This window comes from Trichechus manatus, unplaced genomic scaffold, assembly GCF_000243295.1.
Source record: "Trichechus manatus latirostris isolate Lorelei unplaced genomic scaffold, TriManLat1.0 scaffold00001, whole genome shotgun sequence".
NCBI classification, from domain to species: domain Eukaryota; kingdom Metazoa; phylum Chordata; class Mammalia; order Sirenia; family Trichechidae; genus Trichechus; species Trichechus manatus.
The window spans coordinates 43640869-43646323 of record NW_004443937.1 but is presented as its reverse complement, the minus strand read 5'-3'; the positions used below and the strand labels follow the sequence as shown (position 1 = coordinate 43646323).

At 51.0% G+C, this 5455-nt stretch overlaps 1 protein-coding gene across 1 annotated transcript in view; it reads left to right on the top strand.

Annotated features, from left to right (window-relative positions):
- Positions 1-5455, top strand: part of PRICKLE2 (prickle planar cell polarity protein 2) — a 139894-nt gene that overhangs the window by 91225 nt on the left and 43214 nt on the right. The window lies entirely within an intron of this gene.

Sequence of the window (5455 nt, the reverse complement as noted above, 5' to 3'; positions counted from 1 at the left end):
GGAAGGGGCCAGGTGACGGGGAGAGGGGATAGGGCCCGGAAGGGGCCAGGTGACGGGGAGAGGGGATGGGGCCCGGAAGGGGCCAGGTGACGGGGAGAGGGGATAGGGCCCGGAAGGGGCCAGGTGACAGGGAGAGGGGATAGGGCCGGGGAAGGGCCAGGTGACGGGGAGAGGGGATAGGGCCCGGAAGGGGCCAGGTGACAGGGAGAGGGGATAGGGCCGGGGAAGGGCCAGGTGACAGGGAGAGGAGATAGGGCCCGCAAGGGGCCAGGTGACAGGGAGAGGGGATAGGGCCAGGAAGGGGCCAGATGACGGGGAGAGGGCATAGGGCCGGGAAGGGGCCAGGTGACAGGCTGATCCCACGGGGGCTCTGGAGGGTGAGCTGCACCATAGAGTTGGTTCCTTCTTGAGGCCAAGGGGCTGGTCCTTTGTATGGCTGTGTCGGTCTGTCGCTGGCTCTGGGCTCCTGGAGAGTGAGTGTGGGGTGAGGTTGTGGATGTGGGCATGGTGTAAAGCAGCTCCTGTTAGCCAGAGGGAGCATTGAGGAGAAGGGGGCAGCGCTCCCAATGCCTGGGGGACAGGTGCCCGGCCTGGGACTACCTGGACACCAGAAGCATCCCCTGCAGCTGCCAAGGCTGTCCTGGACCCCAGTGCCTCACCAGGGAGCTGGTGTGAATGTGCGCATAAAGGCGTGATAAACGTGTAGCTATAGACAAGGAGAGGCTGGGCAGCGGCAAAGGACAGAAGTGAAGAGAGAGCCAGTCCCTCGCATGCTGTCTCCAGCAAGTTGTCTGCTTGGCTGGTGTGAACGCCAAGACCGATGTTCTCTAAGGTGGTGCTATCCCAAGCGCAGTCGGAGGATCAGGGCTGGCCTGTGAACTGTTACCAGTTCACAGCGTCTTAAGTGCTGAGTGTCTAGAAACTTAGAGCCCTTTGCCGTCGCTGCAGCCTCCCGCAGAGATCAGTGGTCCCATCTCATTGATCAGGGTGTGGGCCAGCCAGGGGCTCATGGAACTCACATGGTGAGTCCCGTGTGGTGTGTGCTGCCCATCCCTCATGCTCAGTAGGTCTGTGTGTCTGTCCACAATGGATCGGAAATGGAAACAAACGGGCCCTTCACCACCAGTAGCTTGAGAGGTATGGCTGTAGATGTGCTGAACGTGTTGTTGTGAGTTGACGTCAGGCCGGCTCCGACTCACGGCGACCTTGTGTATCACTAAATGACCATTGCCCAGTCCTGCACCATTTTCATGATCCTTGCTGTGCCTGACTTCGTTGCGTTTTTAGTGTCTTGCTACCTAGGGAGCTCATCTTCTGGCACTGTATCAGACAGTATTCTGTTGTGATCCATAGGGTTTTCATTGGCTATTGTTCGGAAGTAGTCTATCTTAGTCTGAAAGTTCCACTGAAACCCGTCCGCCATGGGTGACCCTGTTGGTATTTGAGACACCGGTTGCATAGCTTCCAGCATCACAGCAACACACAAGCCAGCACAAGACGACAAACTGACAGGGGTGGTGGGTACTAAAGTATCTGTCCCTGTGGGGGCAGGGCACAACGGGAGATACAAGTCTGCCCCTTCCAGCAGGGACCCCATAGTCCAATGGGTCTGGCTGGAGACTGTGATAACCAAGTGCATGCCAGCCCCATCTGAAGGGGAAAGGGGCTACTCGGCTCCAGCTGATTCCTGCCACGTGCAGGTTTATCTGTTCAGCTAACATATACATAGCTCGTACCCTATGCCAGGAATTGTTCTAAGCACTTTATAAATATTGGTTCATTTGATATAATCACCACAACCCTATGAGGGAGGTGTGTGCTATTCCAAGTCTCATTTCAGAATTGAAGAAACTAAGGCCCAGCGAGGTAGAGGGCTTTGCTCAAAGTCACCCAGCTTTAAGTGGCAGAGGAGGGATTTGAACCCATGCCTGGGATTCCAGAGTGAGGCTCTTAGCCACGCCAGCTTGCCAGCCTAATAAGAGCCCCACGCTGCCAGATCCTCCGGTTGTTCCCGAGAAGTTAGAACTGTGGATTTTTCATGCGCAATCTGTTTAAACTCTCTGCTAGACAAACAGGGCCTGTCTGTGAGTTGTAGGATGTTTATAGAGTGCCTTTTACCTTTTATTCCCCCTCACGTCTGTGTTCTCGTTTGTCCCCGAGGGACAGAGCCCGGGTTTCAGATAAAGAAACGAGGCCTCGGTGACTCAGCGCCTGGTCCAGTGCCATAGAAGTGAGCAATTAGTGCAGAGTGATGTCTGCCTGGCGCCCCACCCAGTGTGTGTGATTCTTGGGAGATCTGTGTGCTATAGTTAGTTAAGAGGACAAGAGATAAGTAAGTAATTCGGCCTCTAAAGCCGAATTTCTCAAAGCTAGCCCACCTGCGTTAGAACAGTTGGGGTGCTTGAGGAACCCATGGACCCCTGGGATTCCACCAGATCCACTACATCAGACTCTCTGGAGGTGGGGCCCAGGAATCTGCATTTAACCAGCTCCCTGCTGATGCTGCCGTGCACCATTATCTGAGAACAGTTTCTCCTGGGTTTGCCTGTTCTGACTCTCTCGTCTTCACACTGTGACTTCTGGGGGAAGCAGAATGTTGGAGAAGCTGAGTTAGAACGAGTCTAAGAAGCTGAGTTAGAAAGTCTCCATTCCTAAGGAGGAAGTCCCAGGGAAATTATCCCTGTGATTTTTTTTTTTTTTTTTTTAGATAATATTTTACTGTCTTTAAGGTGAAACTTTACACAGCAAATTAGGTTCCCATTTAACAATTTCTGCACAAGTTATCCAGTGATATTGGTTACTTTTTTGCGTTGTGTCATCTTTGTTCATTCCAGTCTGGTTGTTCTGTTTCCAGTCCCCTAGTTTCCCTGCCCCTTTATCTTCTCATCTTTGCTTTAAGGTAATTGTTGACCATTTGGTCTCATAGATGTTTTTTCAAAGGAGCTCATTGCTCATGGTTGATAGTCTATGTTTTATGAGCCAATCTGTTATTTAGCTAAAAGGTGATCTCAAGGGACCCCCTGCTTTTTTATGGATCCTTCAGCAAAAAAACTAATGCCCCTCAGGCTCTGAGATTTTTGGAAGGCAACCCTGAACCATGTCTGACAACACTGAGAAAAAAGTTCCTCAGATCAGCACTGTCCAACAGAGTAGCTACTAGCCACGTGTGACTATTGAAATTTAAATTAAATTAAAATTAAGTTACTCAGTTGCACTAGCCACATTTCAAGTGCTCAGTAGCACTGAACTGATTTTTAAATTTCACTTAATTTTAATTAATTTACATTTCAGTAGCGACATTGGCTAGTGGCTACCCTGTTGGAGCGCAGAAATGAGGGAATTGAGCTGATAGGATGGACACCGTACCAACGCCAACATCATCCTTTGGAAATTCTCGCATGAGCATCAAAGGCCTTCATCACTCGGGAGCTGGGTGGCCTTGAAGAAGTCACTCATTCCCTAAGGCTCCATTTCCTCATCTATGGAATTTGTTGAATAATCATACGTCCTTTGCAGGGTTTCTGTAAAAATTAAATGACAGTGCATTTAAGTTCATTAGCCTGGTCTCTGACATACCAAACCAAAACCCAGACCCATTGCCCTTGCATCAGTTCTGACTCGTGGTGACCAAGCAGATCACCAGGCCTTTCTTCCACAGCACCGCTGGATGGGCCCAAACCACCCGTCTTTAAGTTAGCAGACGAACGCTAACTGTTTGCGCCACCCACAGACCTCTTCCTGATGTACGTGTGTTGTTGTGTGCCGCTGAGTCAATTCCAAAGGCACGCAACAACAGCATATGCATGTCCCGTAGCGACCCCATAGGACAGAATAGAACTCTCCCATAGGGCTTCCTAGCTGTAATCCTTACGGAAGCAGACTGCCAGGTCTCTCCTCCCACGGAGCCACTGTGGGTTGGAGCCCCTGGTGAGTTTGAACTGCCCACCTTTCGGTTAACAGCCGAGTGCTTAACCATTACACCCCTACACCCCTAGAGCTCCTTTGACGCACGTGTAACCTTCCTTAATGGTTCCCTGATGCCGTTATTGACATTACGGTTATCGTTGTCATCGTCATGTCTTCCTCCTCCCGAGCACGCTCATCCGTACGTTCAGCTCCTTACATAGCTGTGATGGCTGCTAACTTCTCCCACATCCACTAGTTGAGCAGGTTTGCAGTTCTGGGTTTTAAAAATGCTTCCGTGTGTTCCTTACCAGCATGGGAAGAGCATGAAAAATGGGGAACTAAAGAAATCCATTTTGTGCCCTTGTGTTTCCGTGGACTCGTCACACACGACAGAGTGGAAGGAAGCGTGTGGCTGGTATTCTGAGCACAGCTTGTCATACGTCGTTGGAGCAGACCCTCAGTAGCCTTTCACAGCCACACACACACACACACACGCACACACGCACGCACACACACGCCCAGGATGTGATGTCATCTCAGCTTGAAGAGTCAGTGTTTCTGCTGCCCACCCTCTTCGTTGCCTTTGAATTTTGCTAGAAAATTCTGTAGTCTTTTGAAAGGCCAGAGTTCTGTGCTATCTGTTTATCTTTAAATCTAGAATCATAGTCTATGAGTAACTGGTGTGTATCACAAAAGGCTTAGTCAAAATACCTTGAGCCTTTGGCTAAAGCCAGATTTTGGGATAATGGATTTTTTTCTTCCATGTTCAGTAACTTATGCTACTGAATATGTCTGTAGTGTTTAATCTGGCATGAAGTTGGATCTTTCTGGGGGCAGCATTTTTCCCTAGAACAGACCTGTGAAAACAGATAGCCCCAGTGGCTGCCCAGCCTCGGATCCGGGCTTTGGCACCTCCCGATTTCCTTGGGACTGGAAGCTCTCAGTCCCTTCTGCTTGGAAAACGCCGTCCATCCCTAATGCTCACACATGAGTCGGGCAGGCACAGGGTCCTCCTGCAAGGCCACAGCATGGAGCCTGGCGGCAGCTCTCACCCAGTCGGTCCCTAACAGCAGCAGGAAGAGCAGCTAATGTTCTTGTGCTTCTTGTGTGCTAGATCCAGTTCTAAGCACTTTACGTGGACCACCGCAGCTCATCCTCCCAACAACCCTGGGAGGCAGGTACAGCTGTTATTTCCTTTTGATGGCTGGCGCAGTGAGGCACGGAAGGCCTAAGGAGCCCCAGGCCATGCAGCTCCAAAGTGCAGGAGCGGGATTCAGAGGAGGGCATTCTCTCTCCTAAGCCTGTGTCCTTAACCAGGATACCATGGCAGAATTGACGTGTGATGATGAAGATGGTGATAATCACAGCAGAGCACTGAGTAAGACCTGGAATTGGAACGGACTGCTTCGAGCAGGATACCCCACAGGACAACTGGAGACATCAGCGGGTACCCAGTGAAGGGCCCGGTGTGGAGTGATGTTGGGGGTCAGCAGGATTTTGTAAGGGGTGGTCAAAGCAGCGAGAGCTGGGACCTGTAGGAGGGAATACA